The following is a 20,027-nucleotide window of genomic DNA, read 5'->3' as shown; positions in this document are numbered from 1 at the left end:
GAACGCCGTGCTGGATCCCAACAGCCTCGTATCACTAGCAGTCGAGATGACAGGCATCTTATCCCCATGGCTGTAACGGATCGTGCAGCCACGTCTCAATCCCTGATTCAACAGATGGGGACGTTTGCAAGACAATGAACCATCTGCACGAACAGTTCGACGACGTTTGCAGCAGCATGGACAATCAGCTCGGAGACCACGGCTGCGGTTACTCTTGACGCTGCATCACAGACAGGAGCGCCTGCGATGGTGTACTCAACGACGAACCTAGGTGATCGAATGGCAAAACGTCATGTTTTCGGATGAATCCAGGTTCTGTTTACAGCATCATGATGGTCGCATCCGCGTTTGGTGACATCGCGGTGAACGCACATTGGAAGCGTGTATTCGTCATCGCCATACTGGCGTATCACCCGGCGTGATGGTATGGGGTGCCTCGTCTCGGTCACCTCATTTTCGCATTGACGACACTTTGAACAGTGGACGTTACATTTCAGATGTGTTACGACCCGTGGCGCTACCCTTCATTCGATCCCTGTGAAACCCTACATTTCAGCAGGTTAATGCACGACCGCATGTTGCAGGTCCTGTACGGGTCTTTCTGGATACAGAAAATGTTCGACTGCTGCCCTGGCCAGCACCTTCTCCAGATCTCTCACCAACTGAAAACGTCTGGTCAATGGTGGCCGAGCAAGTGGCTCGTCACAATATGCCAGTCAGTACTCTTGATCAACCGTGGTATCGTGTTGAAGCTGCATGGGCAGCTGTACCCGTACACGCCATGCAAGCTCTGTTTGACTCAATGCCCAGGCGTATCAAGGCCGTTATTACGACCAGAGGTGGTTGTTGTGAGTACTGATTTCTCAGGATCTATGCACCCAAATTGCGTGCAAATGTAATCACATGTCAGTTCTAGTATAATATATTTGTTCAATGGATACCTGTTTATCATCCGCATTCCTTCTTGGTGTAGCAATTTTGATGGCCAGTAGTGTATTTTGTTATTATTATTATTAGTAGTATTATTATTAAACATTGGATACTGTGGTACTGTACGTTAAAAGTGAGAACGACAGCAAATTGCACCGGGAGGAGGAGAAAACAAGGTAGTGGCGAGTGGCTGTAGCTTGTCGCTGAGGGAGGCAGCTGCAGCTACACAAACAGCTAGCGGTCCGCGAGCGGGCAGGAAGTGCGCGGATGTTGGGCTGCGGAAGCGGCTGTGCCGTTACCGGTGGAGCGCACAGAGCGTAGCCACCTCGTACTTGTGTGCCCCGTGGTGGGGGCAGTTACAGCAGCACGCGGACGTCGCCCCCACGCGCTGCCTGCCGGCTGGAAGCTGAGTACTCCACGCGATAGTCCAGTCAACGAAGGAAAATTAGGGCCGAAAAAATCATGCAGTCGCTCATTTTTGTGCAGTGCTAGGACGGAGGGGAGGGGTTTTTAACGTCACTTTTTTATGTTTCTTTCGAATAACTCAAAAACCGAGGCCCCTAGCGGAAATATTTCCCAGTACTAAATTTAACTACGTTTAATTTCCGACAGAAAAGGTCTTAGTCATTTTTTTTTTTTTTAGAACTATTAGCTTCCGCGTCGCAGAGGATGGATTAATCGAAGATTGTTAAATACGGTAAAAAGTAAATGTATAACATAAAAATAAGATTTTTAAAACAAATATTAGATGTGTGTACGACGTCCACGTGCAGTAGAGCCGTATACATGGATAAATTTTGTTCCGGGAGTGTAACAGGCTGAAGGGCGGGGGAGGAGGAGGGGGCGGGAATATGTGCGAGGCAAGGTAGGCACTTTCTTCCTTCATAGATCTGCAAACTGAAGATGCAGCAGGTGATTCTCCACTCTGTCTACCCCACTACGTCACAAAAAGGAACTGCAGGATGTTTCACAGCCGGTCGTTGTGGCCGAGCGGTTCTAAGCGCTTCAGTCTGGAACCGCGCTGTGGGGCGGCGTGTGTAAGTTTGTAAAAATAAATTTGCTGTAACAAACGCTTGCAAGTTGAATCAGTTTCTGGCTTTTAGAATGTTGTTAATGCTGTCTTTCGCCGTTCTCAACACTGGCTCTCTATTTACTTCTTGGCACCCAGAAAGTGATTTAATAAAACATGGAGCCAGTATTTAGAGATCCTAGTGCCCACTTCAATTGAGATACCATTATAGCTGCAGCTTATAGCTCTGAGGAATTAGGAGATTGTCCGGGATTTCTAATCAAAAACGGTTTTCCAAAATAGTTGAGTATATTCTGAAATTCACTGATAACAAACACAAGTATCCCTACAACCTAACTAACAGAGCAGTTCAGAGTCTAATGCGCTGATGCAACTATAAATGTCCGAATTAAATATTAAAAAGAATGCTCGCCATAATTTGATGAAAATATTTCATCAAACGCCACGCTAAATATTTGGTAGAATGTCTGTCCCGCGACGGCGCGTGAAAATACGACAATACGCAAACTGAAGCTAGATAATGAAAATCATTCCAGAATTAACACTTCACATGAAATGTTTTCATGGTTCCGCGTATCTCTAGTAACTTAATACGGCACCCGAGGCTGTTTGTAGCAGATACACTGATGCGACGCGACTACCGACACAGATGGCGTGTCATTCAGCGTCTGGAGAGAACTGGGGCCTTCCTTCCTCGCGCAGCGTCCTTATATATAAACCCGCGGTGCGGACGGTGAAGGGAACGCCTGATCTTTTCGGCTCTCTCGACTAGCCGCTGGGCTAGTAACGCACCACTTCAAGTTACATAATAATTTATAGCTTCTTTTGCTGATGGCCGAAGAAGCTCTTAATTTAAACGTGCATTCAGCACGCAGGTAAGTATTGATAATAAAATTTTGACGTGGCTAAGTTAAATATTCTGGGCGAGAGAATTAATTAAATTACACTGTACGCAGTAGATGAGCTCTGAACTGGCCCTTTTGAGATCCGCTATCGCTATAATTTTATAGGTACTAAAAGGAAACTTTACACCGGACCTCGACATAAATCCGCCGGACGGATTCGTGCCGGGGAAGAAGCGCTCCTTCCCGCCCGGACAGCCGTGCGTTAGGCCGCATGGCCAACCGAGCCGTCATACTGGCATACTTTACTAACAAGCTTCCCAAAACTTACTGCCCTATCAACATAAATGTTAGAACTAATCCTGTCCATTTCATCAAATTCCTGATTAGGATTTTGACTACGACGGTATTCAACGCTCTTAAACCGTCGGCTGCAGTCTAGAACTCCCCCTCTATGCCTTCGAGGGGTGCATGCCGAGTTACGGTTTCGTGAACTTCAAACAGCTCCACGGAATTGTTTTACAACTAGGCCTTTCAACCAGCGAGCCTCACGAGCAGAATGCAGGCACTTTTTCATTTTCTACATCCCGATCACGTTGATAAAGCTGCTCATCCTGTCCCCAGCCAGGGCTCTGCAGAAGTTCATTTCCAAAACAACTGCCACCCTGCGAAAACCGCTCACACTGAAGCTGTCACATGTTGGCCTGACCAGGGACTGTAAAGGACTCACTCGTTGTCTCGAAACTGAACAAAAGACTGAGTCCCGCAGGTCCCGGAAAGTGGGTTTGGTGCACAGAGGGCAGGCCAGCAATGGTGCTCGTGAGGAGCAAGCTCCTTTCCCATTTGTTCAGTTGAAACCCTAAGGAACTGTCCAGTCGACAGCTCCGTACCACTTTACTTTTACTTTACTCCAGGTGTAGAAATTTTTATTTCGAAGCACATTCAAAACATATTTTTACTTTACACTATCAGAGAATGGCTGAGTAAGTATGTACAGGGCTATTACAAATGATTGAAGTGATTTCATAAATTCACTGTAGCTCCATTCATTGACATATGGTCACGACACACTACAGATACGTAGAAAAACTCATAAAGTTTTGTTCGGCTGAAGCCGCACTTCAGGTTTCTGCCGCCAGAGCGCTCGAGAGCGCAGTGAGACAAAATGGCGACAGGAGCCGAGAAAGCGTATGTCGTGCTTGAAATGCACTCACATCAGTCAGTCATAACAGTGCAACGACACTTCAGGACGAAGTTCAACAAAGATCCACCAACTGCTAACTCCATTAGGCGATGGTATGCGCAGTTGAAAGCTTCTGGATGCCTCTGTAAGGGGAAATCAACGGGTCGGCCTGCAGTGAGCGAAGAAACGGTTGAACGCGTGCGGGCAAGTTTCACGCGTAGCCCGCGGAAGTCGACGAATAAAGCAAGCAGGGAGCTAAACGTACCACAGCTGACGGTTTGGAAAATCTTACGGAAAAGGCTAAAGCCGAAGCCTTACCGTTTGCAATTGCTACAAGCCCTGACACCCGATGACAAAGTCAAACGCTTTGAATTTTCGGCGCGGTTGCAACAGCTCATGGAAGAGGATGCGTTCAGTGCGAAACTTGTTTTCAGTGATGAAGCAACATTTTTTCTTAATGGTGAAGTAAACAGACACAATGTGCGAATCTGGGCGGTAGAGAATCCTCACGCATTCGTGCAGCAAATTCGCAATTCACCAAAAGTTAACGTGTTTTGTGCAATCTCATGGTTTAAAGTTTACGGCCCCTTTTTCTTCTGCGAAAAAAACGTTACAGGACACGTGTATCTGGACATGCTGGAAAATTGGCTCATGCCACAACTGGAGACCGACAGCGCCGACTTCATCTTTCAACAGGATGGTGCTCCACCGCACTTTCATCATGATGTTCGGCATTTCTTAAACAGGAGATTGGAAAACCGATGGATCGGTCGTGGTGGAGGTCATGATCAGCAATCCATGTCATGGCCTCCACGCTCTCCCGACTTAACCCCATGCGATTTCTTTCTGTGGGGTTATGTGAAAGATTCAGTGTTTAAACCTCCTCTACCAAGAAACGTGCCAGAACTGCGAGCTCGCATCAACGATGCTTTCGAACTCATTGATGGGGACATGCTGCCCCCAGTGTGGGAGGAACTTGATTATCGGCTTGATGTCTGCCGAATCACTAAAGGTGCACATATTGAACATTTGTGAATGCCTAAAAAAACTTTTTGAGTTTTTGTATATGTGTGCAAAGCATTGTGAAAATATCTCAAATAATAAAGTTATTGTAGAGCTGTGAAATCGCTTCAATCATTTGTAATAACCCTGTATACTGTTTCCTCACCACCGTTCTATACGTAACGGAAAAGAGAAATCCTTATAAATTACACATGGGGTTCTGCAAAGGAGTAAAAATTAGCTGAATTTTCTTATGGCATTTAGTTTTTTTTCTGTAGACGTATACAGATTTATTTTTTGAGTTGCTCCTACCGATGTCATTTTACACAGCCTGCAATATTATATCTGACCTTCAATAACCAAGTTCGAGGTTTCCATATTCTCTCACTCGCTACACGCAAACTGTTAGTCCTACAGAAATAATGAACAATCTATTTTTGTAGGAAATTTTATGTAGGAAAATTTCTGGGATGCATTTTCGCTGGAGGCCACAGTTTTCGAATCACTCAAGAAAAACGTACAAAAGTGACCATCAAATGTACGTCCACCTACACACTCACTACACACCAGTCAAGATTTCTAATATTCGTGCCACTCCCTCCTACCACCGTACAAAAATTTACAACTGCACGAACTGTTCCCGTAATTCGACCTTTCCTGGTCTCTATTGATTGGGCTATTACGCCCGCCACCAGCATTCACAATTCTACCCAAACTTAACACTTACAAACACCGTAGTTTCGTAGCCAGAAGGCCTGACGTATAAAACGATGCAATTGTTTATTTTATTCTGTTAAAATTCGCAATGTCGTTAGGTAGAATTTACACAAACGTTTATTTTACAATTTGCAAGTGCTTTACTAATCCGGTGGCGTAATAAGGCCAGTCAATGAAGACTAAAGAAGATCGAATGTGAGAAATAATTCGCGCATTCGCCAATTTTTGTACAGTGGTAGGTGGGAGTGCCATGAACTACATACTAGAAATCCTAACTGATGGGGCTGTGTGTTGGAGTGGATGTGCATCTCATGGCCACTTTGGTACGTTTCTCCCGAATAACTCGAAAACTAAGGCATGTAGCGAAAACGTATTCCAGTACGTGTAGCAAGTGAGAGAATATGGACATTTTGTGCGTGGTTTCTGAAGGCCAGGTATAGCATTGCGGTCTGCATAAAACAACATCGGTAGGGACAGTTCAACATTATGTATATACACTACTGCCCATTAAAATTGCTACACCACGAAGATGACGCGCTACAGACGCGAAATTTAACCGACAGGAAGAAGATGCTGTGATATGCAAATGATTAGCTTTTCGGAGCATTCACACAAGGTTGCCGCTGGTGGCGACACCTACAACGTGCTGACATGAGGAAAGTTTCCAACCGATTTCTCATTCACAAACAGCAGTTGACCGGCGTTGCCTGGTGAAACGTTGTTGTGATGCCCCGTGTAAGGAGGAGAAACGCGTACCATCACATTTCCGACTTTAATAAAGGTCGGATTGTAGACTATAGCGATTGCGGTTTATCGTATCGCGGCATTGCTGCTCGCGTTGGTCGAGATCCAATGACTGTTAGTAGAACATGGAATCGGTGGGTTCAGGAGGGTAATCCACATCTACATCTACATCTACGTCCATACTCCGCAAGCCACCTGACGGTGTGTGGCGGAGGGTACCTTCAGTACCTCTATCGGTTCTCCCTTCTATTCCAGTCTCGTATTGTTCGTGGAAAGAAGGACTGTCGGTATGCCTCTGTGTGGGCTCTAATCTCTCTGGTTTTATCCTCATGGTCTCTTCGCGAGATATACGTAGGAGGGAGCAATATACTGCTTGACTCTTCGGTGAAGGTATGTTCTCGAAACTTCAATAAAAGCCCGTACCGAGCTACTGAGCGTCTCTCCTGCAGAGTCTTCCACTGGAGTTTATCTATCATCTCCGTAACGCTTTCGCGATTACTAAATGATCCTGTAACGAAGCGCGCTGCTCTCCGTTGGATCTTCTCTATCTCTTCTATCAACCCTATCTGGTACGGATCCCACACTGCTGAGCAGTATTCAAGCAGTGGGCGAACAAGCGTACTGTAACCTACTTCCTTTGTTTTCGGATTGCATTTCCTTAGGATTCTTCCAATAAATCTCAGTCTGGCATCTGCTTTACCGACGATCAACATTATATGATCATTCCATTTTAAATCACTCCTAATGCGTACTCCCAGATAATTTATGGTATTAACTGCTTCCAGTTGCTGACCTGCTATTTTGTAGCTAAATGATAAAGGATCTATCTTTCTGTATATTCGCAGCACATTACACTTGTCTACATTGAGATTCAATTGCCATTCCCTGCACCATGCGTCAATTCGCTGCAGATCCTCCTGCATTTCAATACAATTTTCCATTGTTACAACCTCTCGGTACACCACAGCGTCATCTGCAAAAAGCCTCAGTGAACTTCCGATGTCATCCACCAGGTCATTTATGTATATTGTGAATAGCAACGGTCCTATGACACTCCCCTGCGGCACACCTGAAATCACTCTTACTTCGGAAGACTTCTCTCCATTGAGAATAACATGCTGCGTCCTGTTATCTAGGAACTCCTCAATCCAATCACACAATTGGTCTGATAGTCCATATGCTCTTACTTTGTTCATTAAACGACTGTGGGGAACTGTATCGAACGCCTTGCGGAAGTCAAGAAACACGGCATCTACCTGTGAACCCGTGTCTATGGCCCTCTGAGTCTCGTGGACGAATAGCGCGAGCTGGGTTTCACATGACCGTCTTTTTCGAAACCCATGCTGATTCCTACAGAGTAGATTTCTAGTCTCCAGAAAAGTCATTATACTCGAACACAATACGTGTTCCAAAATTCTGCAACTGATCGACGTTAGAGATATAGGTCTATAGTTCTGCACATCTGTTCGACGTCCCTTCTTGAAAACGGGGATGACCTGTGCCCTTTTCCAATCCTTTGGAACGCTACGCTCTTCTAGAGACCTACGGTACACCGCTGCAAGAAGGGGGGCAAGTTCCTTCGCGTACTCTGTGTAAAACTGAACTGGTATCCCATCAGGTCCAGAGGCCTTTCCTCTTTTGAGCGATTTTAATTGTTTCTCTATCCCTCTGTCGTCTATTTCGATATCTACCATTTTGTCATCTGTGCGACAATCTAGAGAAGGAACTACAGTGCAATCTTCCTCTGTGAAACAACTTTGGAAAAAGACATTTAGTATTTCGGCCTTTAGTCTGTCATCCTCTGTTTCAGTACCATTTTGGTCACAGAGTGTCTGGACATTTTGTTTCGATCCACCTACCGCTTTGACATAAGACCAAAATTTCTTAGGATTTTCTGCCAAGTCAGTACATAGAACTTTACTTTCGAATTCATTGAACGCCTCTCGCATAGCCCTCCTCACACTACATTTCGCTTCGCGTAATTTTTGTTTGTCTGCAAGGCTTTGGCTATGTTTATGTTTGCTGTGAAGTTCCCTTTGCTTCCGCAGCAGTTTTCTAACTCGGTTGTTGTACCACGGTGGCTCTTTCCCATCTCTTACGATCTTGCTTGGCACATACTCATCTAACGCATAATGTACGACGGTTTTGAACTTCGTCCACTGATCCTCAACACTATCTGTACTTGAGACAAAACTTTTGTGTTGAGCCAACAGGTACTCTGAAATCTGCTTTTTGTCACTTTTTCTAAACAGAAAAATCTTCCTACCCTTTTTAATATTCCTATTTACGGCTGAAATCATCGATGCCGTAACCGCTTTATGATCGCTGATTCCCTGTTCTGCGTTAACTTTTTCAAATAGTTCGGGTCTGTTTGTCACCAGAAGGTCTAATATGTTATCCCCACGAGTCGGTTCTCTGTTTAACTGCTCAAGGTAGTTTTCAGATAAAGCACTTAAAAAAATTTCACAGGATTCTTTGTCCCTGCCACCCGTTATGAACGTTTGAGTCTCCCAGTCTATATCTGGCAAATTAAAATCTCCACCCAGAACTATACCATGGTGGGGAAATCTACTCGAAATATTTTCCAAATTATCCTTCAGGTGCTCAGCCACAACAGCTGTTGAGCCAGGGGGCCTATAGAGACATCCAATTATCATGTCTGAGCCTGCTTTAACCGTGACCTTCACCCAAATCATTTCACATTTCGGATCTCCGTCAATTTCCTTCGATACTATTGCACTTCTTATCGCTATAAACACGCCTCCCCCTTCACTGTTCAGCCTGTCTCTACGGTATACATTCCAATCTGAGTTTAGGATTTCATTACTGTTTACGTCTGGTTTCAGCCAACTTTCTGTCCCTAGTACTATATGGGCATTGTGACCGTTTATTAATGAGAGCAGTTCTGGGACCTTTCTATAGACGCTCCTGCAGTTTACTATTAGCACATTAATTTTGTTATTCCCTGTTGCATTTTGCCTACTCCTACCTTGCCGCGTCTCAGGAGGCGTCTTGTCGGGCCTAGGGAGGGGATTCTCTAACCTAAAAAACCCCCATGTGCACTCCACACGTACTCCGCTACCCTTGTAGCCGCTTCCGGCGTGTAGTGCACGCCTGACCTATTCAGGGGGACCCTACATTTCTCCACCCGATAGCGGAGGTCGAGAAATTTGCACCCCAGATCTCCGCAGAATCGTCTGAGCCTCTGGTTTAAGCCTTCCACTCGGCTCCAAACCAGAGGACCGCGATCGGTTCTGGGAACGATACTACAAATTGTTAGCTCTGATTCCACCCCGCGAGCGAGGCTTTCCGCCTTCACCAATTCCGCCAACCGCCTGTACGAACTGAGGATGACCTCTGAACCCAGACGGCAGGAGTCATTGGTGCCGACATGAGCAACAATTTGCAGTCGGGTGCACCCAGTGCTCTCTATCGCCGCCGGTAGGGCCTCCTCCACATCTCGGATGAGGCCCCCCGGCAAGCAGACAGAGTGAACACTGGCCTTCTTCCCCGACCTTCCCGCTATTTCCCTAAGGGGCTCCATCACCCGCCTAACGTTGGAGCTCCCAATAACTAATAAACCCCTCCCCCCCCTGTGCCTGCTCGGACCTTGCTGAAGGAGCAGCCACATGTCCACTCACAGGCAGAGCGGGCGATGCCACACGGCCAGCCTCCACATTGACCCTCCGCCTCGTGCGCCGCGAACGCCGCTGAACCCGCCACTCCCCTTGGGGAGAGGGTGGCCCAACCGCGCCCGGTACCGGCGAAGATGTCTCGACAGCAGGGACAGTGGGTGAAGCATGTAACACCTGAGATGTACCCTGCGACGCACCAGACTCCCCACTGCCGCTACACTCCGAGGCAGCAGCCTGAAGACGGCTGACCGCGGCCATCAACACGCTCAGCTGTTCGCGAACAGTGGCCAGCTCCTCCTGCGTCCGTACACAGCAGTCACACATCCTATCCATCCTAAGGAATCAATTTACTGAAGAGAGTTGTTCAACCTTTAACTAGACTGCTAATTCACTAAAGGCGGCTGTTTATTCACTAAACTGGGGTTGCTAGCCACTTCTTGTAGAAAACAATGAAAATTGCACTACCTGTCTCTGGACTGTATTGAAAACAAACACTAGCACTACTGGCACTATGGCTGACTAAAGGGACTCTCTGACTGCATTCAAAACAAACACGAAATCTATGGAACACTATTAATAGCACCAGACAATTAAAGCTTCCTAAAAGCAAATACACACGGAAGCAGAAGTGACAAGTGAGAAAAATACAGTTAATACTTAAATTAAGGTAGCTCGCTGCACAGCAGACGTGAAGCAGACGGCAGTTACGACGACACTGACTCTACTGGCACTATGGCTGACTAAAGGGACTCTCTGACTGTATTCAAAACAAACACGAAATCTATGGAACACTATTAATAGCACCAGACAATTAAAGCTTCCTAAAAGCAAATACACACGGAAGAAGAAGTGACAAGTGAGAAAAATACAGTTAATACTTAAATTAAGGTAGCTCGCTGCACAGCAGACGTGAAGCAGACGGCAGTTACGACGACACTGACTCTACTGGCACTATGGCTGACTAAAGGGACTCTCTGACTGTATTCAAAACAAACACGAAATCTATGGAACACTATTAATAGCACCAGACAATTAAAGTTTCCTAAAAGCAAATACACACGGAAGAAGAAGTGACAAGTGAGAAAAATACAGTTAATACTTAAATTAAGGTAGAATACGGAACGGCGTGCTGGATCCCAACGGCCTCGTATCACTAGCAGTCGAGATGACAGGCATCTTATCCGCATGGCTGTAACGGGTCGTGCAGCCACGTCTCGATCCCTGATTCAACAGATGGGGACGTTTGCAAGACAACAACCATATGCACGAACAGTTCGACGGTGTTTGCAGCAGCATGGACTATCAGCTCGGAGACCATGGCTACGGTTACCCTTGACGCTGCATCACAGACAGGAGCGCCTGCGATGGTGTTCTCAAAGACGAACCTGGGTGCACGAATGGCAAAACGTCATTTTTTCGGATGAATCCAGGTTCTGTTTACAGCATCATGATGGTCGCATCCGTGTTTGGCGACATCGCATTGAACGCACATTGGAAGCGTGTATTCGTCATCGCCATACTGGCGTATCACCCGGAGTGATGGTATGGGGTGCCATTGGTTACACGTCTCGGTCACCTCTTGTTCGCATTGACGGCACTTTGAACAGTGGACGTTTCATTTCAGATGTGTTACGACCCGTGGCTCTACCCTTCGTTCGATCCCTGCGAAACCCTACATTTCAGTAGGATAATGCACGACCGCATGTTGCAGGTCCTGTACGGGCCTTTCTGGATGTTCGACTGCTGCCCTGGCCAGCTCATTCTCCAGATCTCTCACCAGTTGAAAACGTCTGGTCAATGGTGGCCGAGCAAATGGCTCGTGACAATACGCCAGTCATTACTATTGATGAACTGTGGTATCGTGTTGAGGCTGCATGGGCAGCTGTACCTGTACATGCCATGCAAGCTCTGTTTGACTCAATGCCCAGGCGTATCAAGGCCGTTATTACGGCCAGAGGTGGTTGTTCTGGGTACTGATTCCTCAGGATCTATGCACCCAAATTACGTGAAAATGTAATCACATGTCAGTTCTAGTATAATATATTTGTCCAGTGAATACCCATATATTATCTGCATTTCTTCTTGGTGTAGCAATTTTAATGGCCAGTAGTGTACATCTGTGTGCAAAACTTAAGGATGAAAGATTTTAAACATGGCTGCAGCAGCAACTGTTAAAATTCTTCACAATAAAGGATGGCAGCCAAAAACAGTTGCAGGATAGAATTTTTTTATTAAAATTCTTAACCAAGGTTTCGGTACATATAAATATACCTTCATCAGAAGTACATTTCCTGAATAGAAAGACACATTCATTAGAAAAGCCATATCAACGAAAGTTTTTTTTTTTTTTTTTTTTTTACTTTATTGTTATTTTAAAACCTGTACAATTCAGGTAGGCTGGCAGCGGCACACCACGCCGCTCTTCAGCCATAGCGTTTTACAAGAGTATAAAACATGGTGAATGACAAAGAACAAAGTGACGGGCAAAAGAGAGAGGGCACAGAGACAGAAAAAACACGGAGTCGCTCACATGTGACGATAACAACACGGAAAACACGTCGGCACGGCGCACAAAACACTGATGAGTCCGACGGCACAAGTGAACGTAGGAGTGGGACGGCGGACACCAAAAACACTATACGACGTCACACACACGAGACACAAAAGGCGACGATCTCCGGCGCGCGAATGTTCACTATACGTGTGCGAGTCCGGGGACCTGCCAAGAGAGGAGGAGGAGGAAGGGGAGTGGGAGAGCGAGAGGGGAGAGCAGAGATGCCACGGGCAGGGGAGATAGGGGGGAGGGAGGAAGGGGGAGAGGAAGCCCGGGGGAAGAGGGGGAAGGGAGGGGACAGGGAGACGGAAAAAGAAGGGAAGAGAAGAGAAGGGAGGGAGGGTGCCGAAAGGAAAGGACACGGGAAGTGGGGGGCGGGGCAGGGTCAAAGTTGATAGGAGGGGTAGATGGAGGGGACGAGGACATCATCAGGGAGAGGGAGCTGGCGGAAGCCACCTTGGGAGAGGGTATGGAGGGTGGAGAGATGGAGACCGGGTGGGACGTGAGAATACAGGCGCGGCAGCGGGCGGGGGTGGGAGAGGATCGGGGAAATGAGCGGGTGAGGAGGATCAAGTTTACGTGAGGTGTACAGGATACGTATCCTTTCAAGGAAAAGGAGGAGGTGGGGGAAGGGGATGAGATCATACAGGATCCGCGTGGGGGAGGGGAGACGGATGCGATAGGCAAGGCGGAGAGCATGGCGTTCAAGGATTTGGAGGGATTTATAGAAGGTAGGGGGGGCGGAGAGCCAGGCTGGATGGGCGTAACAAAGGATAGGGCGGATGAAGGATTTATAGGTGTGGAGGATTGTGGAGGGGTCCAGACCCCACGTGCGGCCGGAAAGGAGCTTGAGGAGACGGAGTCGGGAACGTGCCTTGGCTTGGATTGTCTGGAGATGGGGAGTCCAGGAGAGGCGACGGTCGAGGGTGACGCCAAGGTACTTAAGGGTGGGAGTGAGGGCGATAGGACGGCCATAGACGGTGAGATAGAAATCAAGGAGGCGGAAGGAAGGGGTGGTTTTGCCTACAATGATCGCCTGGGTTTTGGAGGGATTGACCTTGAGCAACCACTGGTTGCACCAAGCGGTGAACCGGTCAAGATGGGATTGGAGAAGGCGTTGGGAGCGTTGCAGGGTGGGGGCAAGGGCGAGGAAGGCGGTGTCATCGGCAAACTGGAGGAGGTGGACGGGGGGCGACGGCGGCGGCATGTCCGCCGTGTACAAAAGGGACAGAAGGGGGGAGAGGACGGAGCCTTGGGGCACACCGGCGGAGGGGAAAAAGGTGTAGGAATCGGTGTTATGGATGGTGACATAGGAAGGACGGCGGGAGAGAAAGGAACCGATCAGACGGACGTAGTTAATGGGAAGGGCAAAGGTTTGGAGCTTGAAGAGGAGACCGGAATGCCAGACGCGGTCATAAGCGCGTTCGAGGTCAAGTGAGAGGAAGATGGCGGAGCGACGGGAATTAAGCTGTTCGGAAAGGAGATGAGTGAGGTGAAGCAGAAGATCGTCGGAAGAGAAGGATGGCCGAAAGCCACACTGGGTGACGGGAAGGAGGCGGTGCTGGCGGAGATGCTGGTGGATGCGGTGGGTGAGGATAGATTCTAGGACCTTGCTGAAGACCGAGGTAAGGCTGATGGGACGGTAGGAGGAGACGGCGGACGGCGGTTTGCCAGGTTTAAGGAACATGAGGATACGGGAGGTTTTCCACAGGTCGGGGTAGTAACCGGTGGACAGGACTACATTGTAGAGCCTGGCCAGGGTGGAGAGGAAAGAGACAGGAGCTTCACGAAGGTGACGGTAGGTGGCACGATCGTGACCAGGAGCGGTGTTGCGTTTTGTGCGGAGAGTAGCAATGAGATCCTGTGTAGTGATAGGGGCATTGAGTTCCGTGTGTGTAATGTTGTCCAAGTACTGGAAGCCAGGAGGGAGGGGAGGGGAAGAGGTGTCAGTTCGATCGCGGATATCCGGGAAGAGGGAGTAATCGAACTGGGGATCATCGGGGACGGAAAATACATCGGAGAGGTAGGAGGCAAAGTGATTGGCCTTACTAAGGGAGTCAGGGAAAGGGTGATCATCATGGAGAAGAGGATAATAGGGGGAGGGTTTAGTTCCGGTAAGGCGACGGAAGGCCGACCAGAACTTGGACGAGTATCAACGAAAGTGAGAAACAGAAGCTTAAATAACGGTGAAATTGCTAAAGTAATACAGACACACAATCTTTAGTACTTACTAAAATTACATCATGCACTGGAGAATAATGAAACAATTATGCCAAAAGGCGTCGTCAGTAATTAAAATATCATCTCCATTTGTACAACATGTGTAATGGGTACAGGATCAAAGCGAACAGTTTAACAATGTTACTTCGCCTATGAACTGTTGAGACACGAGTGTGAAGGCACTAAGGTAGATTGTTTCGCCGAGAGAGGGCACTTGCATGTGGCAGACTCGCGCATATTACAATCCATAAATACATACATAAGCGCATCAAAATTATTAAAGGTTGTGTTAATTCAAACTTTGTCTTAATAAATAAAGCGTATCACGCCAATTAAAGACATTTATGTAAACTAGAAATATAGAGTCTGCAGTTCATCGCGCTGTGAGCACACCTTTAGCACAGAATTGTTTTGAAAATGAAATATTTTTATTAAAATCAATAGCCACTAACAATGGATACGACCCTAAATTAATTGACCAAATTGCTAAGAAAAAAACAGCTGTAAAATTTTCTACTTTAGGAGATAACAGGACAAAAAACTATGAGAGTAATAACTTTATTTCTATTCCATTTTTAGGGAACGTTTCATATAAGATTAAAAGACTTTTACAGAAACAATACGGTTATAGAGTTGCTTTTTCCGTAAATAATAGCCTCAAACGTAGAGTAATTCATAATATTGGAGCACGAGAAGAACTCAGCACTAAGTCCGGTGTATACAAAATTACTTGTAACGACTGCCCAAACTATTACATAGGGCAGACAGGTAGACCCATTAAAGTTAGGTATAAAGAACACAAGTTAGGTAAAAATGGAGAAAACGTATATAATTCCACCTTTGCTGAACATCTATGGCTCTTACAGCACACGCCAAGAGAACTGGACGACGTAGAGCTGCTTCATGAAGCTGATAAAGGTGACAAACTAGACTTGCTCGAAGAATTAGAGATTTTCAAGCATCTGTCTCTAAAAGATGGTTTTGTTCTTAATGAACAGGTGCAGCTTCGAAACAAAAATTTTTTAGACAGTTTCAAACCCCTCATTGCCTTAATGTAATATAGTCTGGCTGACTAGGAGTTATTTTCTTGCTTGTTGATGCCGGTGAAATGCGCTTTTCCTATTTTGTTGGGATCTACATATTGTGATGTTTGTTAATTATGAATTTCAATGTGTATGTGTGGTTAAATGACTACTATGTTTTATTCATACAGACAGATGGTTTCGTTTTATTATAACATTTTGGTTGTTTCGCTAGTATGTATTTCACTGCCTACGTTACGCGAGACTCTCGCGCATTACAGTAGTGCCCTCTCTCGTTAGATGTTCCAAGCGCAAGCTTTATCCGTTTGACACTAGGACACAGGTAAATTTGGTTCTATATTTCTAGTTTACATAAATGTCTTTAATTGGCGTGATACGCTTTATTTATTAAGACAAAGTTTGAATTAACACAACCTTTAATAATTTTGATGCGCTTATGTATGTATTTATGGATTGTAATATGCGCGAGTCTGCCACATGCAAGTGCCCTCTCTCGGCGAAACAATCTACCTTAGTGCCTTCACACTCGTGTCTCAACAGTTCATAGGCGAAGTAACATTGTTAAACTGTTCGCTTTGATCCTGTACCCATTACACATGTTGTACAAATGGAGATGATATTTTAATTACTGACGACGCCTTTTGGCATAATTGTTTCATTATTCTCCAGTGCATGATGTAATTTTAGTAAGTACTAAAGATTGTGTGTCTGTATTACTTTAGCAATTTCACCGTTATTTAAGCTTCTGTTTCTCACTTTCGTTGAGCCTTGTTCCCCCCCCCCCCCTCCCCAGGGCCCCCTTCTCCTCTTTCCTCCTTCTCCCAGAGCGGATTTTCCTCCATCCCCCCCTCCCCTGAGACCCTGCACCCCATACTTGCCTCTCTCCTTCCCACATCCCTCCCTACCTGGCCCTCTTCCGAGCGCCCCCCATTTCCCCTCCCCCATCTCTTCCCCTCCCTCCCTTCTTCAGGTCTCCCTCATCTCCTTGAACCTGGCAGATCCTCTGTATTGATCAACATCAGTGTGCCATGTCAGTGTTGTGTTTCGTGCTTTTCTCGTGTGCGTCAAGAGGTGTGATTTTAATTGTGTGCTGCCTTGAGGTTCGCCGTCAGTGCTACGCTGTGTGCTATGCCAGCCGTCAACACCTTTATGCTCCAGTCATACTGTGCCTTGTGTTTCTTTTAATCGTCGCAGTGTGTGGCTTTTTGTGTGTGCTACTTTTAAACAGTTTTTTATCTCCATTTTACAGTCACCCCGTTTTTTGTATATTGCCTTCCATGATGTTCTCCCTTTTTATATCTATGTTCGCCTTCTTCTCTCCTTTGCTGTTTTTAAATGTCTTCTATTGTTTTGTTCTATGTCTTTCGGCTGAAGAGCAGCGCATATGCTGCTGCCAGCCCGCCCCGATAGGGGAATTGAAATACAATAAAGAAAAAAAAAAAAAAAAAAAAAAAAACTTTCGTTGATATGGCTTTTCTAATGAATGTGTCTTTCTATTCAGGAAATGTACTTCTGATGAAGGTATATTTATATGTACCGAAACCTTGGTCAAGAATTTTAATAAAGAAATTCTATCCTGCAACTGTTTTTGGCTGCCATCCTTTATTGTGAAGATTAAGGATGAAAGTTATTTTCGCATGATGCGTCACTGCTAAGTAACATAGCTCGATGAAACATGGACCATACATTCAAAGAGCTGCTACTGTGTAGTACAGAAGGTAATTGAAGCAATATGCATCTAGAGGAACGGAAATGACACCTTTATCCAAAAACAACAGTTACAATGAAGTCGTCGCGATTATTTGTGGTGCCCTGGGCATTACAAACGGCGGGAAATGGTTCCCAATAGGGTGTGTGGTCACGACGGACTGAAGTGCAGGCTCTGCAACGTATTCCGTTGTTGGCCACGAGGATGGCAAGGAGTTCTTATGATAGTGCGTTCCATTCCCCCACTTGCGTAGTTCACAAGTCACGGGTGGTCGTTCGTGCATGTGAACGTGTTGTAACATGTCTCTCCGACGCATCCCCACACTTTCTACACTCATGCTCATCAATTAAGGATAATGCTGATACATGGTGAAACAACGCTCTGGTGGGCGGTTCGCGGATTTAAATCACCTCGGGGTATGACCATACGGTGCATCTGACCTGCGGTCGTCGCACTGTGGCGCTAGCAGCAGTCCACATACGCAGAGGTGTGTTGGTGCACGTCAGAGTACGGTGCGGCGAGTAAGTGTGCTGACGTTTTCAGACGTGCTAATGGTGACTGTGCGTTGAAAATGGTTCATAGAACACATAATGATGACGTTATGAGGGGTAGAATACTAGGGCGACTGGAGACTGGTCAAACACAGGAGGTCGTAACACGGACCCTCCGTGTGCCACAAAGTGTGATATCAAGATTGTGGCAACGATTCCAGCAGACAGGAAACGTGTCCAGGTGCTACAGTACGGGAGGTCCACAGTGTACAATACCACAAGAAGACCGATATCTCACCATCGGTGCCGTCAGACGCCCACGGAGTACTGCAGGTAGCTTTGCTCGGGACCTTACCAAGCCACTGGGACAATTGTCTCCAGGCACACAGTCTACAGACAATTGAACAGAGATGGTTTATTCGCCTGGAGACCTGCAAGGTGCATTCCACTGACCCCTGGTCATAGGAGAGCTCGTAAAGCCTGGTGTCAAGAACACAGTACATGGTCATTGGAACAGTGGTCACAGGTTATGTTCACGGACGAATCCAAGTATAGTCTAAACAGTGATTCTCGCCGAGTTTTCATCTGGCTTGAACCAGGAACCAGGTACCAACTCCTTAATGTCCTTGAAAAGGACCTGTATGGAGGTCATGGTTTGCTGGTGTGGGGTGGGATTATGATTGGTGCACGTACACCCCTACATGTCCTTGACAGAGGAACTGTAACGGGTCAGGTGTATCGGGACAACATTTTGCACCAATATGTCTGCCTTTTCAGGGGTGCAGTGGGTCCCACCTTCCACCTGATGAATGATAACGCACGGCCCCACCGAGCTGCCATCGTGGAGGAGTACTTTGAAACAGAAGATATCAGGTAAATGGAGTGCCCTGCCTGTTCTCCAGACCTAAACCCCATCGAGCACGTCTGGGATGCTCTCGGTCGATGTATCAAATGGTTCAAATGGCTCTGAGCACTATGGGACTTAACTGCTGAGGTCATCAGTCCCTAGAACTTGGAACTGCTTAAGCCTACCTAACATAAGGACATCACACACATCCATGCCCGAGGCAGGATTCGAACCTGCGACCGCAGCGGTCGCGCGGCTCCAGGCTGTAGCGCCTAGAACCGCTCGGCCACTCCGGCCGGCTGTCGACGTATCGCTGCAAGTCTTCAAATCCTTACGCCACTTCAGGAGCTCCGACAGGCACTGGTGCAAGAATGGGAGGCTATACCCCAGCAGCTGCTCGACCACCTGATCCAGGGTATGACAACCCGTTGTGTGGCCTGTGTACGTGTGCACAGTGATCATATCCCATATTGATGTCGGGGCACATGAGCAGGATACAGTGGCGTTTTGTAGCACTTGTGTTTCGGGACGGTTTTCTCAACTTATCACCAATACCATGGACTCACAGATCTGTGTCGTGTGTGTTCCCTATGTGCCTCTGCTATTAGCGAAAGTTTTGTGTAGTGCCACGTTGTGTGGCACCACATTCTACAACTGTCCTTAATTTATGAGCATGAGTGTAGATGTTATTTAAGTCGGGCGAATGGCACGCCACTCCATTCGCCAAATATGCTTTCGTTCCAAGACCTCCTCCACCTGCGCAGTTCGATGCGGTCCTGCACTGTCATCCATAAAAATGATATCGGGGCCGAAAGTACCCCTAAAAAGACGCAAATGGAGAAGGAGGACAAGTAACTATAATGTTGACCAATGAGTGTACCGTGTTCAAAGATTTGGAGGTCTGCATGCCCATCAGCGTTACTCGTCCCCACATCCGCACACCATAACACTTGGACCACGAAAACGATCAAGTTGGACAATGTTCGTGGCTGCATTACATGTTCATACCTCTCACCATATGAGGTTACGCCCAGTATTGTCGAACATGATAGTTATTGTGGTCTAGTTGTCACGATGGAGG

Source organism: Schistocerca americana, chromosome 4 (genome assembly GCF_021461395.2).
Source record: "Schistocerca americana isolate TAMUIC-IGC-003095 chromosome 4, iqSchAmer2.1, whole genome shotgun sequence".
In the NCBI taxonomy this organism is placed as follows: Eukaryota; Metazoa; Arthropoda; class Insecta; order Orthoptera; family Acrididae; genus Schistocerca; species Schistocerca americana.
Note: the sequence above shows the minus strand (reverse complement) of the source record.